Genomic DNA, 26,606 nt, shown 5'->3' with positions numbered 1-26,606 from the left:
GCAATTCTTAATCCAAGTCTGATTTAAGACTTGGCAATTCTTAATCCAAGTCTCGGCTAGCCGAAAAAATCGCCTAAAATAGCCGAAAAAAAAGTCAAAAATAGCCGGGGAAACGTCAAAAATAGTCGAAAAAAACGTCAAAAATAGCAGAAAAAATTGCCTAAAATAGCCGGGAAAACGTCAAAAATAGTCGAAAAAAACTTCAAAAATAGCAGAAAAAATTGCCTAAAATAGCCGAAAAAAACGTCAAAAATAGCCGGGAAAACGTCAAAAATAGCCGGGGAAACGTCAAAAATAGTCGAAAAAAACTTCAAGAATAGCAGAAAAAATTGCCTAAAATAGCCGAAAAAAACGTCAAAAATAGCCGGGAAAACGTCAAAAATAGTCGAAAAAAACGTCAAAAATAGACGAAAAAAAAGTCAAAAATAGCCGAAAAAAACGTCAAAAATAGCCGGGAAAACGTTAAAAATAGCCGAAAAAAACGTCAAAAATAGCCGAAAAAAACGTCAAAAATAGCCGAAAAAAACGTCAAAAATAGCCGGGGAAACGTCAAAAATAGCAGAAAAAAGTGCCTAAAATAGCCGGGGAAACGTCAAAAACGCCTCAACTTAGTCTAAAAGCTCAGAGAAAATCAGGGTCCGTCAACACTCAATTGGCCGCAAGCGACCAAAAAATATAAAAAGATATAAAGGCATCAGAGCTGATTTTTTTTTCGTTTTTGACCCAGAGCAGGAATAATACAATTTTTTATGACAAGTAAAGTATGAATGGTCGGTTTTTGGGTCAAAACGAAAAAAAATAACTTAAGAAGAACAAGAAAAAGAAAATAGAGGCATCGTATTCGAGATATAAAGGCATCAGAGCTGATTTTTTTTCGTTTTTGACCCAGAGCAGGAATAGTACAATTTTTTATGACAAGTAAAGTTTGAATGGTCGATTTTTGGGTCAAAACGAAAAAAAAAACAACTTAAGAAGAACAAGAAAAAGAAAATAGAGGCATCGTATTCGAGATATAAAGGCATCAGAGCTGTTTTTTTTTCGTTTTTGACCCACAGCAGGAATAATACAATTTTTTTATGACAAGTAAAGTATGAATGGTCGGTTTTTGGGTCAAACGAAAAAAAAACAACTTAAGAAGAACAAGAAAAAGAAAATAGAGGCATCGTATTCGAGATATAAAGGAATCAGAGCTGTTTTTTTCGCTTTTGACTTTTTTTCCTTCTTTTCGCAAAACCGATCGAAAAAATCTTCTTTTCGCAAAATCGATCGCAAATATCTTCTTTTCGCAAAACCTTCTTTCGATAATATCTTTTCGCAAAATCGATCGCAAATACCTTCATTTTGCAATACCTTCTTTCGAAAATATCTTCGTTTTGCAAAATCGATCGCAAATACCTTCATTTCGTAAAATCGATCGCAAATATCTTCTTTTCGCAATACTTTCGTTTCGCAAAATCGATCGCAAATACCTTCATTTCGCAAAAACTTCTTTCGAAAATATCTTCTTTTCGCAAAATCGATCTCAAATACCTTCATTTCGTAAAATCGATCGCAAATATCTTCTTTTCGCAATACCTTCGTTTCGCAAAATCGATCGCAAATACCTTCATTTCACAAAACCTTCTTTCGAAAATATCTTCTTTTTGCAAAATCGATCGCAAATACCTTCATTTCGTAAAATCGATCGCAAATATCTTCTTTTCGCAATACCTTCGTTTCGTAAACTTGATCGCAACTATCTTATTTCGCAATACCTTCGTTTCGCAAAATCGATCGCAAATACCTTCATTTCGTAAAATCGATAGCAAATATCTTCTTTTCGCAATACCTTCGTTTCGTAAAATCGATCGCAAATATCTTCTTTTCGCAATACCTTCGTTTCGCAAAATCGTTCGCAAATACCTTCATTTCGTAAAATCGATAGCAAATATCTTCTTTTCGCAATACCTTCGTTTCGTAAAATCGATCGCAAATATCTTCTTTTCGCAATACCTTCGTTTCGTAAAATTGATCGCAAATATCTTCTTTTCGCAATACCTTCTTTTCGCAAAACCGATCGAAAAAATCTTCTTTTCGCAAAATCGATCGCAAATATCTTCTTTTCGCAAAACCTTCTTTCGATAATATCTTTTCGCAAAATCGATCGCAAATACCTTCATTTTGCAATACCTTCTTTCGAAAATATCTTCGTTTTGCAAAATCGATCGCAAATACCTTCATTTCGCAAAATCGATCGCAAATATCTTCTTTTCGCAATACTTTCGTTTCGCAAAATCGATCGCAAATACCTTCATTTCGCAAAAACTTCTTTCGAAAATATCTTCTTTTCGCAAAATCGATCTCAAATACCTTCATTTCGTAAAATCGATCGCAAATATCTTCTTTTGGCAATACCTTCGTTTCGCAAAATCGATCGCAAATACCTTCATTTCACAAAACCTTCTTTCGAAAATATCTTCTTTTTGCAAAATCGATCGCAAATACCTTCATTTCGTAAAATCGATCGCAAATATCTTCTTTTCGCAATACCTTCGTTTCGTAAACTTGATCGCAACTATCTTCTTTTCGCAATACCTTCGTTTCGCAAAATCGATCGCAAATACCTTCATTTCGTAAAATCGATAGCAAATATCTTCTTTTCGCAATACCTTCGTTTCGTAAAATCGATCGCAAATATCTTCTTTTCGCAATACCTTCGTTTCGCAAAATCGTTCGCAAATACCTTCATTTCGCAAAAACTTCTTTCGAAAATATCTTCTTTTCGCAAAATCGATCTCAAATACCTTCATTTCGTAAAATCGATCGCAAATATCTTCTTTTCGCAATACCTTCGTTTCGCAAAATCGATCGCAAATACCTTCATTTCACAAAACCTTCTTTCGAAAATATCTTCTTTTTGCAAAATCGATCGCAAATACCTTCATTTCGTAAAATCGATCGCAAATATCTTCTTTTCTCAATACCTTCGTTTCGTAAACTTGATCGCAACTATCTTCTTTTCGCAATACCTTCGTTTCGCAAAATCGATCGCAAATACCTTCATTTCGTAAAATCGATAGCAAATATCTTCTTTTCGCAATACCTTCGTTTCGTAAAATCGATCGCAAATATCTTCTTTTCGCCATACCTTCGTTTCGTAAAATTGATCGCAAATATCTTCTTTTCGCAATACCTTCGTTTCGCAAAATCGTTCGCAAATACCTTCATTTCGCAAAACCTTCTTTTGAAAATATCTTCTTTTCGCAAAATCGATCGCAAATACCTTCATTTCGTAAAATCGATCGCAAATATCTTCTTTTCGCAATACCTTCGTTTCGCAAAATCGATCGCAAATACCTTCATTTCGCGCAAAACCTTTCGAAAATATCTGCTTTTCGCAAAATCGATCGCAAATACCTTCATTTCGTAAAATCGATCGCAAATATCTTCTTTTCGGTATACCTTCGTTTCGTAAAATTGATCGCAAATATCTTCTTTTCTTAATACCTTCGTATCGCAAAATCGATCGCAAATACCTTCATTTCGCAAAACCTTCTTTCGAAAATATCTTCTTTTCGCAAAATCGATCGCAAATACCTTCATTTCGTAAAATCGATCGCAAATATCTTCTTTTCGCAATACCTTCGTTTCGTAAAATCGATCGCATATATCTTCTTTTCGCAATACGTTCGTTTCGTAAAATTGATCGAAAATACCTTCATTTCGCAAAACCTTCTTTCGAAAATATATTCTTTTTGCAAAATCGATCGCAAATACCTTCATTTCGTAAAATCGATCGCAAATATCTTCTTTTCGCAATACCTTCGTTTCGTAAAACTGATCGCAAATATCTTATTTTCGCAATACCTTCGTTTCGCAAAATCGATCGCAAATACCTTCATTTCGCGCAAAACCTTTCGAAAATATCTGCTTTTCGCAAAATCGATCGCAAATACCTTCATTTCGTAAAATCGATCGCAAATATCTTCTTTTCGGTATACCTTCGTTTCGTAAAATTGATCGCAAATATCTTCTTTTCTTAATACCTTCGTATCGCAAAATCAATCGCAAATACCTTCATTTCGCAAAACCTTCTTTCGAAAATATCTTCTTTTCGCAAAATCGATCGCAAATACCTTCATTTCGTAAAATCGATCGCAAATATCTTCTTTTCGCAATACCTTCGTTTCGTAAAATCGATCGCATATATCTTCTTTTCGCAATACGTTCGTTTCGTAAAATTGATCGAAAATACCTTCATTTCGCAAAACCTTCTTTCGAAAATATATTCTTTTTGCAAAATCGATCGCAAATACCTTCATTTCGTAAAATCGATCGCAAATATCTTCTTTTCGCAATACCTTCGTTTCGTAAAACTGATCGCAAATATCTTATTTTCGCAATACCTTCGTTTCGCAAAATCGATCGCAAATACCTTCATTTCGCAAAACCTTCTTTCGAAAATATCTTTATTTTCGCAAAATCGATCGCAAATACCTTCATTTCGTAAAGTCGATTGCAAATATCTTCTTTTCGCACTACCATCGTTTTGTAAAATCGATGGCAAATATCTTCTTTTCGCAATACCCTCGTTTTGTAAAATTGATCGCAAATATCTTCTTTTCGCAATACCTTTGTTTCGCAAAATCGATCGCAAATACCTTCATTTCGCAAAACCTTCTTTCGAAAATATCTTTTCGCAAAATCGATCGCAAATACCTTCATTTTGTAAAATCGATCGCAAATATCATCTTTTCGCAATACCTTCGTTTCGTAAAATCAATCGCAAATATCATTTCTGACCAAGGTTGGCCGAAATCTGTTTGGTCTGACCAAGGGTGGCCGAAGTCTGTTTGGTCTGATCAATGGTGGGCAAAGTCTCTTTGGTCTGACCAATGGTGGCCAACTTCTGTTTGGCCTTACCAATGGTGGCTAACGTCTGTCTGATCTGACCAATGGTGGCCAAAGTCTGTTTGGTCTGACCAAGGATGGCCAAAAACTGTTTGGTTTGACCAAGGATGGCCAAAAACTGTTTGGTCTGACCAAGGATGGCCAAAGTCTGTTTGGTCTGACCAATGGTGGCTAACGTCTGTTTGATCTGACCAATGGTGGCCAAAGTCTGTTTGGTCTGACCAAGGATGGCCAAAAACTGTTTGGTCTGACCAAGGATGGCCAAAAACTGTTTGGTCTGACCAAGGGTGGCCGAAGTCTGGTCGTTCTGACCAATGGTGGGCAAAGTCTGTTTGGTCTGACCAAGGGTGGCCAACGTCTGTTTGGTCTGACCAAGGGTGGTTGAAATCTGTTTGGTATGAACAATGGTGGCCAACGTCTGTTTGGTCTGACCAATGGTGGCCAACGTCTGTTTGGTCTGACCAAGGGTGACCGAAGTCTGTTTGCTCTGTCCAATGGTGGGCAAAGTCTCTTTGGTCTGACCAAGGGTGGCCAACGTCTGTTTGGTCTGACCAAGGGTGGCCGAAGTCTGTTTGGTCTGAACAATGGTGGCCAACGCCTGTTTGGCCTTACCAATGGTGGCTAACGTCTGTTTGATCTGACCAATGGTGGCCAAAGTCTGTTTGGTCTGACCAAGGATGGCCAAAAACTGTTTGGTCTGACCAAGGATGGCCAAAAACTGTTTGGTCTGACTAAGGGTGGCCGAAGTCTGTTTGGTCTGATCAATGGTGGGCAAAGTCTTTTTGGTCTGACCAAGGGTGGCCAACGTCTGTTTGGTCTGACCAAGGGTGGCCGAAGTCTGTTTGGTCTGAACAATGGTGGCCAACTTCTGTTTGGTCTGACCAATGGTGGCTAACGTCTGTTTGATCTGACCAATGGTGGCCAAAATCTGTTTAGTCTAAACCAAGGATGGCCAAAAACTGTTTGGTCTGACCAAGGATGGCCAAAAACTGTTTGGTCTGACCAAGGGTGGCCAAAGTCTGTTTGTTCTGACCAATGGTGGGCAAAGTCTGTTTGGTCTGACCAAGGGTGGCCAACGTCTGTTTGGTCTGACCAAGGGTGGCCGAAGACTGTTTGGTCTGAACAATGGTGGCCAACTTCTGTTTGGTCTGACCAATGGTGGCTAACGTCTGTTTGATCTGACCAATGGTGGCCAAAGTCTGTTTGGTCTGACCAAGGATGGCCAAAAACTGTTTGGTCTGACCAATGGTGGGCAATGTCTGTTTGGTCTGACCAAGGGTGGCCAACGTCTGTTTGATCTGACCAAGGGTGGCCGAAGTCTGTTTGGTCTGACCAATGGTGGGCAATGTCTGTTTGGTCTGACCAAGGGTGGCCAACGTCTGTTTGATCTGACCAAGGGTGGCCGAAGTCTGTTTGGTCTGACCAAGGGTGGCCGAAGTCTGTTTGATCTGACCAATGGTGGCCAACGTCTGTTTGGTCTGACCAAGGGTGGTTGAAATCTGTTTGGTATGAACAATGGTGGCCAACGTCTGTTTGGTCTGACCAATGGTGGCCAACGTCTGTTTGGTCTGACCAAGGGTGACCGAAGTCTGTTTGCTCTGTCCAATGGTGGGCAAAGTCTCTTTGGTCTGACCAAGGGTGGCCAACGTCTGTTTGGTCTGACCAAGGGTGGCCGAAGTCTGTTTGGTCTGAACAATGGTGGCCAACGCCTGTTTGGCCTTACCAATGGTGGCTAACGTCTGTTTGATCTGACCAATGGTGGCCAAAGTCTGTTTGGTCTGACCAAGGATGGCCAAAAACTGTTTGGTCTGACCAAGGATGGCCAAAAACTGTTTGGTCTGACTAAGGGTGGCCGAAGTCTGTTTGGTCTGATCAATGGTGGGCAAAGTCTTTTTGGTCTGACCAAGGGTGGCCAACGTCTGTTTGGTCTGACCAAGGGTGGCCGAAGTCTGTTTGGTCTGAACAATGGTGGCCAACTTCTGTTTGGTCTGACCAATGGTGGCTAACGTCTGTTTGATCTGACCAATGGTGGCCAAAGTCTGTTTAGTCTAAACCAAGGACGGCCAAAAACTGTTTGGTCTGACCAAGGATGGCCAAAAACTGTTTGGTCTGACCAAGGGTGGCCAAAGTCTGTTTGTTCTGACCAATGGTGGGCAAAGTCTGTTTGGTCTGACCAAGGGTGGCCAACGTCTGTTTGGTCTGACCAAGGGTGGCCGAAGACTGTTTGGTCTGAACAATGGTGGCCAACTTCTGTTTGGTCTGACCAATGGTGGCTAACGTCTGTTTGATCTGACCAATGGTGGCCAAAGTCTGTTTGGTCTGACCAAGGATGGCCAAAAACTGTTTGGTCTGACCAAGGATGGCCAAAAACTGTTTGGTCTGACCAATGGTGGCTAACGTCTGTTTGATCTGACCAATGGTGGCCAAAGTCTGTTCGGTCTGACTAAGTATGGCCAAAAACTGTTTGGTCTGACCAAGGATGGCCAAAAACTGTTTGGTCTGACCAAGGGTGGCCGAAGTCTGTTTGTTCTGACCAATGGTGGGCAAAGTCTGTTTAGTCTGACCAAGGGTGGGCAACGTCTGTTTGGTCTGACCAAGGGTGGTTGAAGTCTGTTTGGTATGAACAATGGTGGCCAACGTCTGTTTGGTCTGACCAATGGTGGCCAACGTCTGTTTGGTCTGACCAAGGGTGACCGAAGTCTGTTTGCTCTGACCAATGGTGGGCAAAGTCTCTTTGGTCTGACCAAGGGTGGCCAACGTCTGTTGGGTCTGACCAAGGGTGGCCGAAGTCTGTTTGGTCTGAACAATGGTGGCCAACGCCTGTTTGGCCTTACCAATGGTGGCTAACGTCTGTTTGATCTGACCAATGGTGGCCAAAGTCTGTTTGGTCTGACCAAGGATAGCCAAAAACTGTTTGGTCTGACCAAGGATGGCCAAAAACTGTTTGGTCTGACCAAGGGTGGCCGAAGTCTGTTTGGTCTGATCAATGGTGGGCAAAGTCTCTTTGGTCTGACCAAGGGTGGCCAACGTCTGTTTGGTGTGACCAAGGGTGGCCGAAGTCTGTTTGGTCTGAACAATGGTGGCCAACTTCTGTTTGGTCTCACCAATGGTGGCTAACGTCTGATTGATCTGACCAATGGTGGCCCATGTCTGTTTGATCTGACCAAGGATGGCCAAAAACTGTTTGGTCTGACCAAGGATGGCCAAAAACTGTTTGGTCTGACCAAGGGTGGCCAAAGTCTGTTTGTTCTGACCAATGGTGGGCAAAGTCTGTTTGGTCTGACCAAGGGTGGCCAACGTCTGTTTGGTCTGACCAAGGGTGGCCGAAGTCTGTTTGGTATGAACAATGGTGGCCAACGTCTGTTTGGTCTGACCAAGGGTGACCGAAGTCTGTTTGTTCTGACCAATGGTGGGCAAAGTCTGTTTGGTCTGACCAAGGGTGGCCAACGTCTGTTTGGTCTGACCAAGGGTGGCCGAAGACTGTTTGGTCTGAACAATGGTGGCCAACTTCTGTTTGGTCTGACCAATGGTGGCTAACGTCTGTTTGATCTGACCAATGGTGGCCAAAGTCTGTTTGGTCTGACCAAGGATAGCCAAAAACTGTTTGGTCTGACCAAGGATGGCCAAAAACTGTTTGGTCTGACCAAGGGTGGCCAAAGTCTGTTTGTTCTGACCAATGGTGGGCAAAGTCTGTTTGGTCTGACCAAGGGTGGCCAACGTCTGTTTGGTCTGACCAAGGGTGGCCGAAGACTGTTTGCTCTGAACAATGGTGGCCAACTTCTGTTTGGTCTGACCAATGGTGGCTAACGTCTGTTTGATCTGACCAATGGTGGCCAAAGTCTGTTTGGTCTGACCAAGGATGGCCAAAAACTGTTTGGTCTGACCAAGGATGGCCAAAAACTGTTTGGTCTGACCAAGGGTGGCCAAAGTCTGTTTGTTCTGACCAATGGTGGGCAAAGTCTGTTTCGTTTGACCAAGGATGGCCAAAAACTGTTTGGTCTGACCAAGGATGGCCAAAGTCTGTTTGGTCTGACCAATGGTGGCTAACGTCTGTTTGATCTGACCAATGGTGGCCAAAGTCTGTTCGGTCTGAACAAGTATGGCCAAAAACTGTTTGGTCTGACCAAGGATGGCCAAAAACTGTTTGGTCTGACCAAGGGTGGCCGAAGTCTGTTTGTTCTGACCAATGGTGGGCAAAGTCTGTTTAGTCTGACCAAGGGTGGGCAACGTCTGTTTGGTCTGACCAAGGGTGGTTGAAGTCTGTTTGGTATGAACAATGGTGGCCAACGTCTGTTTGGTCTGACCAATGGTGGCCAACGTCTGTTTGGTCTGACCAAGGGTGACCGAAGTCTGTTTGCTCTGACCAATGGTGGGCAAAGTCTCTTTGGTCTGACCAAGGGTGGCCAACGTCTGTTGGGTCTGACCAAGGGTGGCCGAAGTCTGTTTGGTCTGAACAATGGTGGCCAACGCCTGTTTGGCCTTACCAATGGTGGCTAACGTCTGTTTGATCTCACCAATGGTGGCCAAAGTCTGTTTGGTCTGACCAAGGATAGCCAAAAACTGTTTGGTCTGACCAAGGATGGCCAAAAACTGTTTGGTCTGACCAAGGGTGGCCGAAGTCTGTTTGGTCTGATCAATGGTGGGCAAAGTCTCTTTGGTCTGACCAAGGGTGGCCAACGTCTGTTTGGTGTGACCAAGGGTGGCCGAAGTCTGTTTGGTCTGAACAATGGTGGCCAACTTCTGTTTGGTCTCACCAATGGTGGCTAACGTCTGATTGATCTGACCAATGGTGGCCCATGTCTGTTTGATCTGACCAAGGATGGCCAAAAACTGTTTGGTCTGACCAAGGATGGCCAAAAACTGTTTGGTCTGACCAAGGGTGGCCAAAGTCTGTTTGTTCTGACCAATGGTGGGCAAAGTCTGTTTGGTCTGACCAAGGGTGGCCAACGTCTGTTTGGTCTGACCAAGGGTGGCCGAAGTCTGTTTGGTATGAACAATGGTGGCCAACGTCTGTTTGGTCTGACCAATGGTGGCCAACGTCTGTTTGGTCTGACCAAGGGTGACCGAAGTCTGTTTGCTCTGACCAATGATGGGCAAAGTCTCTTTGGTCTGACCAAGGGTGGCCAACGTCTGTTGGGTCTGACCAAGGGTGGCCGAAGTCTGTTTGGTCTGAACAATGGTGGCCAACGCCTGTTTGGCCTTACCAATGGTGGCTAACGTCTGTTTGGTCTGACCAAGGATGGCCAAAAACTGTTTGGTTTGACCAAGGATGGCCGAAAACTGTTTGGTCTGACCAAGGATGGCCAAAGTCTGTTTGGTCTGACCAAGGGTGGCCGAAGTCTGTTTGTTCTGACCAATGGTGGGCAAAGTCTGTTTGGTCTGACCAAGGTTGGCCAACGTCTGTTTGGTCTGACCAAGGGTGGCCGAAGTCTATTTGGTCTGAACAATGGTGGCCAACGTCTGTTTGTTCTGACCAATGGTGGGCAAAGTCTGTTTGGTCTGACCAAGGGTGGCCAACGTCTGTTTGGTCTGACCAATGGAGGCCAACGTCTGTTTGGTCTGACCAAGGGTAGCCGAAGTCTGTTTGGTCTGACCAAGGATGGCCAAAAACTGTTTGGTCTGACCAAGGATGGCCAAAGTCTGTTTGGTCTGACCAAGGGTGGCCGAAGTCTGTTTGTTCTGACCAATGGTGGGCAAAGTCTGTTTGGTCTGACCAAGGGTGGCCAACGTCTGTTTGGTTTGACCAAGGGTGGCCGAAGTCTGTTTGGTCTGAACAATTGTGGCCAACGTCTGTTTGGTCTGACCAATGGTGGCCAACGTCTGTTTGGTCTGACCAAGGGTAGCCGAAGTCTGTTTGGTCTGACCAATGGTGGCCAAAGTTTGTTTGGTCTGACCAAGGGTGGCCAACGTCTGTTTGGTCTGACCAAGGGTGGCCGAAGTCTGTTTGGTCTGACCAAGGCTGGCCGAAGTCTGTTTGTTCTGACCAATGGTGGGCAAAGTCTGTTTGGTCTGACCAAGGGTGGCCAACGTCTGTTTGATCTGACCAATGGTGGCCAAAGTCTGTTTGGTCTGACCAAGGATGGCCAAAAACTGTTTGGTTTGACCAAGGATGGCCAAAAACTGTTTGGTCTGACCAAGGATGGCCAAAGTATGTTTGGTCTGACCAAGGGTGGCCGAAGTCTGTTTGTTCTGACCAATGGTGGGCAAAGTCTGTTTGGTCTGACCAAGGATGGCCAAAAACTGTTTGGTTTGACCAAGGATGGCCAAAAACTGTTTGGTCTGACCAAGGATGGCCAAAGTCTGTTTGGTCTGACCAAGGATGGCCAAAAACTGTTTGGTTTGACCAAGGATGGCCAAAAACTGTTTGGTCTGACCAAGGATGGCCAAAGTCTGTTTGGTCTGACCAATGGTGGCCGAAGTCTGTTTGATCTGACCAATGGTGGCCAAAGTCTGTTTGGTCTGACCAAGGATGGCCAAAAACTGTTTGGTTTGACCAAGGATGGCCAAAAACTGTTTGGTCTGACCAAGGGTGGCCGAAGTCTGTTTGTTCTGACCAATTGTGGGCAAAGTCTGTTTGGTCTGACCAAGGGTGGCCAACGTCTGTTTGGTCTGACCAAGTGTGGCCGAGGTCTATTTGGTCTGAACAATGGTGGCCAACATCTGTTTGATCTGACCAATGGTGGCCAAAGTCTGTTTGGTCTGACCAAGGATGGCCAAAAAGTGTTTGGTCTGACCAAGGATGGCCAACGTCTGTTTGGTCTGACCAAGGGTGGCCGAAATCTGTTTGTTCTGACCAATGGTGGGCAAAGTCTGTTTGGTCTGACCAAGGGTGGCCAAAGTCTGTTTGGTTTGACCAAGGGTGGCCGAAGTCTGTTTGGTCTGAACAATTGTGGCCAACGTCTGTTTGGTCTGACCAATGGTGGCCAACGTCTGTTTGGTCTGACCAAGGGTAGCCGAAGTCTGTTTGGTCTGACCAATGGTGGCCAAAGTCTGTTTGGTCTGACCAAGGGTGGCCAACGTCTGTTTGGTCTGACCAAGGGTGGCCGAAATCTGTTTGTTCTGACCAATGGTGGGCAAAGTCTGTTTGGTCTGACCAAGGGTGGCCAAAGTCTGTTTGGTTTGACCAAGGGTGGCCGAAGTCTGTTTGGTCTGAACAATTGTGGCCAACGTCTGTTTGGTCTGACCAATGGTGGCCAACGTCTGTTTGGTCTGACCAAGGGTAGCCGAAGTCTGTTTGGTCTGACCAATGGTGGCCAAAGTCTGTTTGGTCTGACCAAGGGTGGCCAACGTCTGTTTGGTCTGACCAAGGGTGGCCGAAGTCTGTTTGGTCTGACCAAGGGTGGCCGAAGTCTGTTTGTTCTGACCAATGGTGGGCAAAGTCTGTTTGGTCTGACCAAGGGTGGCCAACGTCTGTTTGGTCTGACCAAGGGTGGCCGAAGTCTGTTTGGTCTGAACAATGGTGGCCAACGTCTGTTTGGTCTGAACAATGGTGGCCAACGTCTGTTTGGTCTGACCAAGGGTAGCCGAAGTCTGTTTGGTCTGACCAATGGTGGGCAAAGTCTGTTTGGTCTGACCAAGGGTGGCCGAAGTCTGTTTGGTCTGAACATTGTGGCCAACGTCTGTTTGATCTGACCAAGTGTGGCCGAAGTCTGTTTGTTCTGACCAATGGTGGCCAACATCTGTTTGATCTGACCAATGGTGGCCAAAGTCTGTTTGGTCTGACCAAGGATGGCCAAAAAGTGTTTGGTCTGACCAAGGATGGCCAACGTCTGTTTGGTCTGACCAAGGGTGGCCGAAATCTGTTTGTTCTGACCAATGGTGGGCAAAGTCTGTTTGGTCTGACCAAGGGTGGCCAAAGTCTGTTTGGTTTGACCAAGGGTGGCCGAAGTCTGTTTGGTCTGAACAATTGTGGCCAAAGTCTGTTTGGTCTGACCAAGGGTGGCCAACGTCTGTTTGGTCTGACCAAGGGTGGCCGAAGTCTGTTTGGTCTGAACAATGGTGGCCAACGTCTGTTTGGTCTGAACAATGGTGGCCAACGTCTGTTTGGTCTGACCAAGGGTAGCCGAAGTCTGTTTGGTCTGACCAATGGTGGGCAAAGTCTGTTTGGTCTGACCAAGGGTGGCCGAAGTCTGTTTGGTCTGAACATTGTGGCCAACGTCTGTTTGATCTGACCAAGTGTGGCCGAAGTCTGTTTGTTCTGACCAATGGTGGCCAACATCTGTTTGATCTGACCAATGGTGGCCAAAGTCTGTTTGGTCTGACCAAGGATGGCCAAAAAGTGTTTGGTCTGACCAAGGATGGCCAACGTCTGTTTGGTCTGACCAAGGGTGGCCGAAATCTGTTTGTTCTGACCAATGGTGGGCAAAGTCTGTTTGGTCTGACCAAGGGTGGCCGAAGTCTGTTTGGTCTGAACAATGGTGGCCAACGTCTGTTTGGTCTGAACAATGGTGGCCAACGTCTGTTTGGTCTGACCAAGGGTAGCCGAAGTCTGTTTGGTCTGACCAATGGTGGGCAAAGTCTGTTTGGTCTGACCAATTGTGGGCAAAGTCTGTTTGGTCTGACCAAGGGTGGCCAACGTCTGTTTGGTCTGACCAAGTGTGGCCGAGGTCTATTTGGTCTGAACAATGGTGGCCAACATCTGTTTGATCTGACCAATGGTGGCCAAAGTCTGTTTGGTCTGACCAAGGATGGCCAAAAAGTGTTTGGTCTGACCAAGGATGGCCAACGTCTGTTTGGTCTGACCAAGGGTGGCCGAAATCTGTTTGTTCTGACCAATGGTGGGCAAAGTCTGTTTGGTCTGACCAAGGGTGGCCAAAGTCTGTTTGGTTTGACCAAGGGTGGCCGAAGTCTGTTTGGTCTGAACAATTGTGGCCAACGTCTGTTTGGTCTGACCAATGGTGGCCAACGTCTGTTTGGTCTGACCAAGGGTAGCCGAAGTCTGTTTGGTCTGACCAATGGTGGCCAAAGTCTGTTTGGTCTGACCAAGGGTGGCCAACGTCTGTTTGGTCTGACCAAGGGTGGCCGAAGTCTGTTTGGTCTGACCAATGGTGGGCAAAGTCTGTTTGGTCTGACCAAGGGTGGCCAACGTCTGTTTGGTCTGACCAAGGGTGGCCGAAGTCTGTTTGGTCTGAACAATGGTGGCCAACGTCTGTTTGGTCTGACCAATGGTGGCTAGCGTCTGTTTGATCTGACCAATGGTGGCCAAAGTCTGTTTGGTCTGACCAATGGTGGCCAACGTCTGTTTGGTCTGACCAAGGATGGCCAAAAACTGTTTGGTCTGACCAAGGATGGCCAAAAACTGTTTGGTCTGACCAAGGATGGCCAAAGTCTGTTTGGTCTGACCAAGGGTGGCCAACGTCTGTTTGGTCTGACCAAGGGTGGCCGAAGTCTGTTTGTTCTGACCAATGGTGGGCAAAGTCTGTTTGGTCTGACCAAGGGTGGCCAACGTCTGTTTGGTCTGACCAAGGGTGGCCGAAGTCTGTTTGGTCTGAACAATGGTGGCCAACGTCTGTTTGGTCTGACCAATGGTGGCTAGCGTCTGTTTGATCTGACCAATGGTGGCCAAAGTCTGTTTGGTCTGACCAATGGTGGCCAACGTCTGTTTGGTCTGACCAAGGATGGCCAAAAACTGTTTGGTCTGACCAAGGATGGCCAAAAACTGTTTGGTCTGACCAAGGATGGCCAAAGTCTGTTTGGTCTGACCAAGGGTGGCCAACGTCTGTTTGGTCTGACCAAGGGTGGCCGAAGTCTGTTTGGTCTGAACAATGGTGGCCAACGTCTGTTTGGTCTGAACAATGGTGGCCAACGTCTGTTTGGTCTGACCAAGGGTAGCCGAAGTCTGTTTGGTCTGACCAATGGTGGGCAAAGTCTGTTTGGTCTGACCAAGGGTGGCCGAAGTCTGTTTGGTCTGAACATTGTGGCCAACGTCTGTTTGATCTGACCAAGTGTGGCCGAAGTCTGTTTGTTCTGACCAATGGTGGGCAAAGTCTGTTTGGTCTGACCAAGGGTGGCCAACGTCTGTTTGGTCTGACCAAGTGTGGCCGAAGTCTGTTTGTTCTGACCAATGGTGGGCAAAGTCTGTTTGGTCTGACCAAGGGTGGCCAACGTCTGTTTGGTCTGACCAAGTGTGGCCGAAGTCTGTTTGGTCTGACCAATGGTGGCCAACGTCTGTTTGGTCTGACCAATGGTGGGCAAAGTCTCTTTGGTCTGACCAAGGATGGCCAAAGTCTGTTTGGTCTGACCAAGGGTGGCCAACGTCTGTCTGGTCTGACAAATGGTGGCTAACGTCTGTTTGATCTGACCAATGGTGGCCATAGTCTGTTTGGTCTGACCAAGGATGGCCAAAAACTGTTTGGTCTGACCAAGTATGGCCAAAAACTGTTTGGTCTGACCAAGGATGGCCAAATTCTGTATGGTCTGACCAAGGGTGGCCGAAGTCTGTTTGGTCTGACCAATGGTGGCCAACGTCTGTTTGCTCTGAAAAAGGGTAGCCGAAATCTGTTTGGTCTGACCAATGGTGGGCAAAGTCTCTTTGGTCTGACCAATGATGGCCAAAGTCTGTTTGGTCTGACCAAGGGTGGCCGAAGTCTGTTTGGTCTGAACAATGGTTGACAACGTCTGTTTGGTCTGACCAATGGAGGCCAACGTCTGTTTGGTCTGACCGAGGGTAGCCGAAGTCTGTTTGGTCTGACCAATGGTGGGCAAAGTCTGTTTGGTCTGACCAAGGGTGGCCAACGTCTGTTTGGTCTGACCAAGGGTGGCCGAAGTCTGTTTGGTCTGACCAAGGGTGGCCGAAGTCTGTTTGGTCTGATCAATGGTGGGCAAAGTCTCTTTGGTCTGACCAAGGGTGGCCAACGTCTGTTTGGTCTGACCAAGGGTGGCCGAAGTCTGTTTGGTCTGAACAATGGTGGCCAACGTCTGTTTGGTCTGACCAATGGTGGCTAACGTCTGTTTGATCTGACCAATGGTGGCCAAAATCTGTTTGGTCTGACCAAGGATGGCCAAAAACTGTTTGGTCTGACCAAGAATGGCCAAAAACTGTTTGGTCTGACCAAGGATGGCCAACGTCTAATTGGTCTGACCAAGGGTGGCCGAAGTCTGTTTGGTCTGACCAATGGTGGCCAACGTCTGTTTGCTCTGAAAAAGGGTAGCCGAAATCTGTTTGGTCTGACCAATGGTGGGCAAAGTCTCTTTGGTCTGACCAATGATGGCCAAAGTCTGTTTGGTCTGACCAAGGGTGGCCGAAGTCTGTTTGGTCTGAACAATGGTTGACAACGTCTGTTTGGTCTGACCAATGGAGGCCAACGTCTGTTTGGTCTGACCGAGGGTAGCCGAAGTCTGTTTGGTCTGACCAATGGTGGGCAAAGTCTGTTTGGTCTGACCAAGGGTGGCCAACGTCTGTTTGGTCTGACCAAGGGTGGCCGAAGTCTGTTTGGTCTGACCAAGGGTGGCCGAAGTCTGTTTGGTCTGATCAATGGTGGGCAAAGTCTCTTTGGTCTGACCAAGGGTGGCCAACGTCTGTTTGGTCTGACCAAGGGTGGCCGAAGTCTGTTTGGTCTGAACAATGGTGGCCAACGTCTGTTTGGTCTGACCAATGGTGGCTAACGTCTGTTTGATCTGACCAATGGTGGCCAAAATCTGTTTGGTCTGACCAAGGATGGCCAAAAACTGTTTGGTCTGACCAAGAATGGCCAAAAACTGTTTGGTCTGACCAAGGATGGCCAACGTCTAATTGGTCTGACCAAGGGTGGCCGAAGTCTGTTTGGTCTGGCCAATGGTGGCCAACGTCTGTTTGGTCTGACCAAGGGTAGCCGAAGTCTGTTTGGTCTGACCAATGGTGGGCAAAGTCTGTTTGGTCTAACCAAGGGTGGCCAACGTCTGTTTGGTCTGGCCAAGGGGGGCCGAAGTCTGTTTGGTCTGACCAATGGTGGCCAATGTCTGTTTGGTCTGACCAAGGGTAGCCGCAGTCTGTTTGGTCTGACCAATGGTGGGCAAAGTCTGTTTGGTCTAACCAAGGGTGGCCAACGTCTGTTTGGTCTGGCCAAGGGGGGCCGAAGTCTGTTTGGTCTGACCAATGGTGGCCAATGTCTGTTTGGTCTGACCAAGGGTAGCCGCAGTCTGTTTGGTCTGACCAATGGTGGGCAAAGTCTGTTTGGTCTAACCAAGGGTGGCCAACGTCTGTTTGGTCTGACCAAGGGTGGCCGAAGTCTGTTTGGTCTGTCCAAGGGTGGCCGAAGTCTGTTTGGTCTGACCAATGGTGGGCAAAGTCTCTTTGGTCTGACCAAGGATGGACAAAGTCTGTTTGGTCTGACCAAGGGTGGCCGAAGTCTGTTTGTTCTGACCAATGGTGGGCAAAGTCTGTTTGGTCTGACCAAGGGTGGCCAACGTCTGTTTGGTCTGACCAAGGGTGGCCGAAGTCTGTTTGGTCTGAACAATGGTGGCCAACGTCTGGTTGGTCTGACCAATGGTGGCCAATGTCTGTTTGGTCTGACAAAGGGTAGCCGAAGTCTGTTTGGTCTGACCAATGGTGGGCAAAGTCTGTTTGGTCTGACCAAGGGTGGCCGAAGTCTGTTTGGTCTGAACAATGGTGGCCAACGTCTGTTTGGTCTGACCAAGGGTGGCCGAAGTCTGTTTGTTCTGACCAATGGTGGCCAATGTCTGTTTGGTCTGACAAAGGGTAGCCGAAGTCTGTTTGGTCTGACCAAGGGTGGCCAACGTCTGTTTGGTCTGACCAAGGGTGGCCGAAGTCTCTTCGCTCTGAACAATGGTGGCCAACGTCTGTTTGGTCTGACCAATGGTGGCCAACGTCTGTTTGGTCTGACCAAGGGTAGCCGAAGTCTGTTTGGTCTGACCAATGGTGGGCAAAGTCTGTTTGGTCTGACCAAGGGTGGCCAACGTCTGTTTGGTCTGACCAAGGGTGGCCAAAGTCTGTTTGGTCTGACCAAGCGTGGCCGAAGTCTGTTTGGTCTGACCAATGGTGGGCAAAGTCTCTTTGGTCTGACCAAGGGTGGCCAACGTCTGTTTGGTCTGACCAAGGGTGGCCGAAGTCTGTTTGGTGTGAACAATGGTGGCCAACGTCTGTTTGATCTGACCAATGGTGGCCAAAATCTGTTTGGTCTGACCAAGGATGGCCAAAAACTGTTTGGTCTGACCAAGGATGGCCAAAAATTGTTTGGTCTGACCAAGGGTGCCGAAGTCTGTTTGTTCTGACCAATGGTGGGCAAAGTCTGTTTGGTCTGGCCAATGGTGGGCAAAGTCTGTTTGGTCTAACCAAGGGTGGCCGAAGTCTGTTTGCTCTGAACAATGGTGGCCAACGTCTGTTTGGTCTGACCAATGGTGGCCAACGTCTGTTTGGTCTGACCAAGGGTAGCCGAAGTCTGTTTGGTCTGACCAATGGTGGGCAATGTCTGTTTGGTCTGACCAAGGGTGGCCAACGTCTGTTTGGTCTGACCAAGGGTGGCCAAAGTCTGTTTGGACTGACCAAGCGTGGCCGAAGTCTGTTTGGTCTGACCAATGGTGGGCAAAGTCTCTTTGGTCTGACCAATGGTGGGCAAAGTCTCTTTGGTCTGACCAAGGGTGGCCAACGTCTGTTTGGTCTGACCAAGGGTAGCCGAAGTCTGTTTGGTCTGACCAATGGTGGGCAAAGTCTGTTTGGTCTGACCAAGGGTGGCCGAAGTCTGTTTGGTCTGAACAATGGTGGCCAACGTCTGTTTGGTCTGACCAAGGGTGGCCGAAGTCTGTTTGTTCTGACCAATGGTGGGCAAAGTCTGTTTGGTCTGACCAATGGTGGGCAAAGTCTGTTTGGTCTGACCAAGGGTGGCCAACGTCTGTTTGGTCTGACCAAGGGTGGCCGAAGTCTCTTCGCTCTGAACAATGGTGGCCAACGTCTGTTTGGTCTGACCAATGGTGGCCGAAGTCTGTTTGTTCTGACCAATGGTGGGCAAAGTCTGTTTGGTCTGACCAATGGTGGGCAAAGTCTGTTTGGTCTGACCAAGGGTGGCCAACGTCTGTTTGGTCTGACCAAGGGTGGCCAAAGTCTGTTTGGTCTGACCAAGCGTGGCCGAAGTCTGTTTGGTCTGACCAATGGTGGGCAAAGTCTCTTTGGTCTGACCAAGGGTGGCCAACGTCTGTTTGGTCTGACCAAGGGTGGCCGAAGTCTGTTTGGTGTGAACAATGGTGGCCAACGTCTGTTTGATCTGACCAATGGTGGCCAAAATCTGTTTGGTCTGACCAAGGATGGCCAAAAACTGTTTGGTCTGACCAAGGATGGCCAAAAATTGTTTGGTCTGACCAAGGGTGCCGAAGTCTGTTTGTTCTGACCAATGGTGGGCAAAGTCTGTTTGGTCTGGCCAATGGTGGGCAAAGTCTGTTTGGTCTAACCAAGGGTGGCCGAAGTCTGTTTGCTCTGAACAATGGTGGCCAACGTCTGTTTGGTCTGACCAATGGTGGCCAACGTCTGTTTGGTCTGACCAAGGGTAGCCGAAGTCTGTTTGGTCTGACCAATGGTGGGCAATGTCTGTTTGGTCTGACCAAGGGTGGCCAACGTCTGTTTGATCTGACCAAGGGTGGCCGAAGTCTGTTTGGTCTGACCAAGGGTGGCCGAAGTCTATTTGGTCTGACCAATGGTGGGCAAAGTCTCTTTGGTCTGACCAAGGGTGGCCAACGTCTGTTTGGTCTGAACAAGGGTGGCCAACGTCTGTTTGGTCTGACCAATGGTGGCCAACGTCTGTTTGGTCTGACCAAGGGTGGCCGAAGTCTGTTTGGTCTGACCAATGGTGGGCAAAGTCTGTTTGGTCTGACCAAGGGTGGCCGAAGTCTGTTTGGTATGAACAATGGTGTCCAACGTCTGTTTGGTTTGACCAAGGGTGGCCGAAGTCTGTTTGTTCTGACCAATGGTGGGCAAAGTCTGTTTGGTCTGACCAAGGGTGGCCAAGGTCTGTTTGGTCTGACCAAGGGTTGCCGAAGTCTGTTTGGTCTGAACAATGGTGGCCAACGTCTGTTTGCTCTAACCAATGGCGGCCAACGTCTGTTTGGTCTGACCAAGGGTGGCCGAAGTCTCTTTGGTCTGACCAATGGTGGGCAAAGTCTCTTTGGTCTGACCAAGGGTGGCCAACGTCTGTTTGGTCTGACCAAGGGTGGCCGAAGTCTGTTTGATCTGAACATTGGTGGCCAACGTCTGTTTGGTCTGACCAATGGTGGCCAACGTCTGTTTGGTCTGACCAAGGGTGGCCGAAGTCTGGTCTGACCAATGGTGGGCAAAGTCTGTTTGGTCTGACCAAGGGTGGCCGAAGTCTGTTTGGTCTGAATAATGGTGTCCAACGTCTGTTTGGTTTGACCAAGGGTGGCCGAAGTCTGTTTGTTCTGACCAATGGTGGTCAAAGTCTGTTTGGTCTGACCAAGGGTGGCCAACGTCTGTTTGGTCTGACCAAGGGTTGCCGAAGTCTGTTTGGTCTGAACAATGGTGGCCAACGTCTGTTTGGTCTAACCAATGGCGGCCAACGTCTGTTTGGTCTGACCAAGGGTAGCCGAAGTCTGTTTGGTCTGACCAATGGTGGGCAAAGTCTGTTTGGTCTGACCAAGGGTGGCCAACGTCTGTTTGGTCTGACCAAGGGTGGCCGAAGTCTGTTTGGTCTGACCAATGGTGAGCAAAGTCTCTTTGGTCTGAACAATGGTGGCCAACGTCTGTTTGGTCTGACCAATGGTGGCTAACGTCTGTTTGATCTGACCAATGGTGGCCAAAGTCTGTTTGGTCTGACCAAGGATGGCCAAAAACTGTTTGGTCTGACCAAGGATGGCCAAAACCTGTTTGGTCTGACCAAGGATGGCCAAAGTCTGTTTGGTCTGACCAAGGGTGGCCGAAGTCTGTTTGGTCTGAACAATGGTGGCCAACGTCTGTTTGGTCTGACCATGGGTGGCCGAAGTCTGTTTGTTCTGACCAAGGATGGCCAAAGTCTGATTGGTCTGACCCAGGGTGGCCAAAAATTGTTTGGTCTGATCAAAGTTGACCAAGACCTGTTTGCTTTACATCCATTTTCTCTTTCTGACGGTTGAAGTCGTTGACCCAGCTTTCTTCTAAACAAAAACTGCAGCAGAAGGAAAAATAAATTAGAGAAAAAAAGCAAATATATACAAGGGCACAGTTTGCTCAGTTTAAAGCAAGTAGTTCATTTATTGGAGAGTTCCGAATGAGTAAATTAAGAAGCTAAGGCAGTGGGCCATGAGATGATTCAAACCATTTGTAGTATGTCGTAAATGACATCTATCCCGACCATGCTCATCAAAGACAGTCTTCTTAACTAACTTTGGACTTTTGTATCTGTCCTTTAAATGTTCCGCCAAATAAATATTATTGGCTTCGCGTATATTTTTGTCGAAGTCCGCTCGAGGCAGCAACCCACTGAATCGAACTATGCGGGGGTGCAAAGCGCGAATAACAAAAACATAGTTGCGGTAAATTTCGTCGACACTTATACTATTTACATCGTTATCCCCGCAAATAATAATAAAGATGTGGGTGTAACGTTTGAGTCCCTCGATCATAGTTCGCAGATGAATTGATCTACGGCCAGCCTCGCCGTCATACGAAGGGCTGTAAAAATAAGAACTAAATATAATGAACAGACAAGACTAAGCCATCAATACAAACCGAAGTAAACTTACTGGTAGCGACATACCCGCTCAATCATCCGCGAAAGCTGGGTTGCGTCTCGAAGATTTGAATCTCCGATAAACACAACTCTAGTCTGCAAAACAGGTCATAATTCAAAATTTTTGGATTTTAAAAAGCAACGAGCACCAACAGCTAGTGCTGTAGGTGCTCTGATGGAAAACTATTAATAGCATAACAGTTTTCAAATGACAATGTTTGGTGGGAAGCAATTAGTCGCGAAGTCAAAACCCGTAACTAGCATTACGAGTTTGCCTTCTAAAACTATTAATAGTAAAATAGTTCTTGTCACACTTGGTTGTTTTAATAAAATTTTTAAAAAGCAACGAGCACCAACAGCTAGTGCTGTAGATGCTCTGATGGAAAACTATTAATAGCATAATAGCCTTCAAATGACAATATTTGGTGGGAAGCAATTAGTCGCGAAGTCAAAATCCGTAACTAGCATTACGAGTTTGCATTCTAAAACTATTAATAGTAAACGAGTTCTAGTCACGTTTGGTTGTTCTATTAAAATTTTCAAAAAGCAACGAGCACCAACAGCTAGTGCTGTAGATGCTCTGATGGAAAACTATTAATAGCTTAATAGCCTTCAAATGACAATATTTGGTGGGAAGCAATTAGTAGCGAAGTCAAAACCCGTAACTAGCGTTACGAGTTTGCCTTATAAAACTATTAATAGAAAAATTGTTCTAGTCACACTTGGTTGTTTTAATGAAAATTTTTAAAAAGCAACGAGCACCAACAGCTAGTGCTGTAGGTGCTCTGATGGAAAACTATTATTAGCATAACAGCTTTCAAATGACAATGTTTGGTGGGAAGTAATTAGTCGCGAAGTCAAAACCCGTAACTAGCATTACGAGTTTGCCTTCTAAAACTATTTATAGTAAATTAGTTCTAGTCACACTTGGTTGTTTTAATAAAATTTTTAAAAAGCAACGAGCACCAACAGCTAGTGCTGTAGATGCTCTGATGGAAAACTATTAATAGCATAATAGCCTTCAAATGACAATGTTTGGTGGGAAGCAATTAGTCGCGAAGTCAAAACCCGTAACTAGCGTTACGAGTTTGCTTTCTAAAACTATTAATAGTAAAATAGTTCTAGTCACGTTTGGTTGTTTTATTAAAATTTTTAAAAAGCAACGAGCACCAACAGCTGGTGCTGTAGATGCTCTGATGGAAAACTATTAATAGCATAATAGCCTTCAAATGACAATGTTTGGTGGGAAGCAATTAGTCGCGAAGTCAAAACCCGTAACTAGCATTACGAGTTTGCCTTCTGAAACTATTAATAGTAAAATAGTTCTGGTCACGTTTGGTTGTTTTATTAAAATTTTTAAAAAGCAACGAGCACCAACAGCTGGTGCTGTAGATGCTCTGATGGAAAACTATTAATAGCATAATAGCCTTCAAATGACAATGTTTGGTGGGAAGCAATTAGTCGCGAAGTCAAAACCCGTAACTAGCATTACGAGTTTGCCTTCTAAAACTATTAACAGTAAAATAGTTCTAGTCACGTTTGGTTGTTTTACTAAAATTTTTAAAAAGCAACGAGCACCAACAGCTGGTGCTGTAGATGCTCTGATGGAAAACTATTAATAGCATAATAGCCTTCAAATGACAATGTTTGGTGGGAAGCAATTAGTCGCGAAGTCAAAACCCGTAACTAGCATTACGAGTTTGCCTTCTAAAACTATTAATAGTAAAATAGTTCTAGTCACGTTCGGTTGTTTTATTAAAAATTTTAAAAAGCAACGAGCACCAACAGCTAGTGCTGTAGATGCTCTGATGGAAAACTATTAATAGCATAATATCCTTCAAATGACAATGTTTGGTGGGAAGCAATCAGTCGCGAAGTCAAAACCCGTAACTAGCATTACGAGTTTGCCTTCGAAAACTATTTATAGTAAAATAGTTGTAGTCACTTCTAAATGTTTTAATGAAATTTTCACTTTAAAAGTAACCAGCACCAACAACCTAAGGGAACAATTAGCTTTCAGAATTTTATTTTATTATTTAGGAATGGTCTAAAGCGGTACGAAGTTTAATAACGAAGAATTCAAACCACGAAGACGGAACACAAAAACTTTAGTAAGTGTGTCTTCATCAATCAAGTCTTCTTTATCAGTTTTCTTGAGAACATAAAAAAATCCTTTCACAGGGCCTATTTCCTCTACAATTTCGTACTCCTGAACACTGGCGAGAACTTTTCCATGGTAAGATTCGTTCGGTATTGACAAAAAGTACAGTATTTGCCCAAAGAATTCAGTGTCCTCCCTCTTGTAACGCACAAAACTGTTGCACGCTCCAGATGATGGTGCTCGGGAGTAGGATGGTGAATCAAAATACAAACTGTTTTTTTTGAACCGATTAAGAAATATTGCGTTTGGATAAGTTGAGCGGCATAGCTAAGACTTTCAGTTTCTTTCATAAAATTAGAAAAGTTGTTTGTATGAGAATCGTCCAGACGAAGAAGTTGCTTGACGAGTCGGCCGTATGGTTTATCCTCACTTGTCTGATGAATATCTAATAGCCGCTGCTTCTGCAGGAATCGACGACAAATAACCTCGCACTCGTGATGCGAACCACTATAGACATCACTTAAAATTCGGTTAGCTGACTCAAAGCTCATCGCCGAAAAGGAAAACAGTGGTCCGAATCGTCTAACTTGGTCCGGAAGATGGCGCATGGAGTGAACGTTAATTGTCTCAGAGCGTTCGTTTCCGTCAGACACATCAACTATACCGGAACAGAACTGACCTAAAAGATTTTCCGATATCAAGATGTCTTTTTCGCGACTTGACTCAAGCAGCAATCGAACACCAAAAACGAGATTTAATAAACTCTCGAACAAAGTCTTAGAGATCCTATTGCGAAAAACAATAGGGCTAACGTAGAACATCCAGTTAAAAAACTCATTAGCTTTGAACTGGCCAATATCGTCTAAAGAACGAATTTTTCGGGTGTAGCTGATGAGTTCACGAGGACAAGCAAGCGAACTCACAATGTCATTTATTTCTCTTTTCGTAGCTGTGGTCAACTTCCTAAAAATAAGTCTAAGCAGTTCCGGGAAAACTCCTAATAAGACGCAATGCATATAGTCCACCGGTGCTGTCAGAGGAAGACCGCAAACAATATCGGTAAAAGCACTGCGTCCTTTTACGCCAAAGACATTCTGCGCACCCTTTGACGAGAGGAGTTCTGCTTTATGGATATATTGATCGTTCAGCTCTGGCTCACGAACGTTACCATTCTGCCCGTAAGGGTAGTAAGCATGCGTTTTTCCAATAGTCTTGCCTTCAGCTGTACAAAAATGGCTCCCAAAGTATCCGTTAAACTGAATCATGTTCAAAACGTGGGCCTTGGCACACATATCTGCAACCAGTAGGCGCACTTTGAAAGAAATGCTTGCTCCAGGAAAAGGAGAATTGACAATTTCTATCGGAGAAACTAGCTCAGCTCTCAACCGAGGCACAATCTCATTCCAATTTGGGGAGCCGGAACCCACGTAAAGACACGCTAAGACAATATTCTTCCTTGACATCCGCAAAATTGGAGGCATATCGGAGCACTGAAGCCAAACTGGCCACAATTCCTTCTTATAAGTTGACTTCTTTATATTCACGCCGTCTGTTGAAAGAACAAGATTCATTTCCAAGACTGAGCTGGTTTCAGGACAAACGATTGGAGCAATTTTTGTATTAAGGTCTATAGCAGAATTTCTGCGTCTGAATTCTGAGTAGGCAGAAATTTGATGAACGTTGCGCTGTATTATTTTTTGTAGTTGATTTCTGAAGTTGAGAATAAGGACATTACCTTTGGTGCTGCAAATAAAAGCTCGCGTCTGATTTTGGAGATCATCCTTCATTTGTCTAACTAAAGAATAACCAGAAGGCAGCTGACTATCATCCGGGAGAAGAGCATGAAAAACAGAATATAAATTCACAGACGCTTCATCGGATAAAGAGAACCGTGAACTAAATAAATCGAGAAGAGAAGTCGCCTGTTTTACTGTGACATTACCCCCAGAAAATAATAAATTGTTCTGTCGACTTTCTTGTTTCTTCTTGCAAACCGTTTATAGAAATTGATGACACAGAGCATGAAAATGTCTGCCGATATTTCAGAGGAGACGACGCTCGAGGCATCGAAGAACTAAATCAAGCGTTATCAATGGCGTCCTCGGTTATCGAATTCTCGTCGGAAAAACTTGATTCAAAAACTTGTGAGTCCTGTTTTACACAAAACTCTGCGGGAAGTTGGTTGCTCCGTATAGTGATGTAACTGCTTTGGGACGTTGAAGGAATTTCTATGTTTTGTTGGTGACTGACTGCAGCCGTGGTTAATCTGTTATACATTTCGACACGCTCCTTCTGTCTTAGTCGTTTCTTTTTGGGTTTGGTGACGCTGCTCACAGTATACGCAACCAGCTCATAAAACGACTCTCGTACAATTTCGCTGATAAACTCATTCAAATAAAAACAAAAATCTGAATTAGTTGATTCGCTTAATAAGTTGTCGCAGGTACGGCACTTACATTGATTTTGTTCAAAAAACTCTGGACCATATTTTACCAAAAGCTCAGACTGCTTTGTGATTCGTCTCTTTGTTCTGAGTAGGACAATACCAGAGCTACTGGAAAAATCATACTCGCAATTGGGATCGCAGTCTGAGTTTACGAAACGTATAGGACCAACTAATAGTAAGCTTTCACCAGTTCTTTCAGATCGCATGACAGACCAATCGGTTACTCCATCAGGAATTGTCCTCACAAAACCAACTGGCCCTTTGATTACAGCTGAGGGTTTCAGATCTTCATTTCCAACAACATATAACAACCGATAGCCATCATAATTATCGCAAACAATTTTGAAAGTTGGGTTCAGATCCTCGTAAGACTTGCAGACAACCTCATAAGTCTCTCTCCCTAACTCTTTAGTTAAAACATTGTGATCGAATAACCTGTCAGAAAGTGGCCTTACCAAACATTCAGCGCTAAGAAAGCAGTTCTCAACTTTGCGCTTAACAGCATACAAATCGCACTGGCTTA

The 26,606-nt window shown here is 45.5% G+C and overlaps 1 protein-coding gene across 3 annotated transcripts in view; it reads left to right on the top strand.

The window, feature by feature from the left end:
- The window catches only part of LOC142340857 (uncharacterized), a 73,865-nt gene that overhangs the window by 11,903 nt on the left and 35,356 nt on the right, over window positions 1-26,606 (top strand). The window lies entirely within an intron of this gene.

Source organism: Convolutriloba macropyga, chromosome 6 (assembly GCF_964194025.1).
Source record: "Convolutriloba macropyga chromosome 6, txConMacr16.3, whole genome shotgun sequence".
NCBI lineage: Eukaryota > Metazoa > Xenacoelomorpha > Acoela > Convolutidae > Convolutriloba > Convolutriloba macropyga.
Note: the sequence above shows the minus strand (reverse complement) of the source record. Positions and strands in the feature narration are given on the sequence as shown.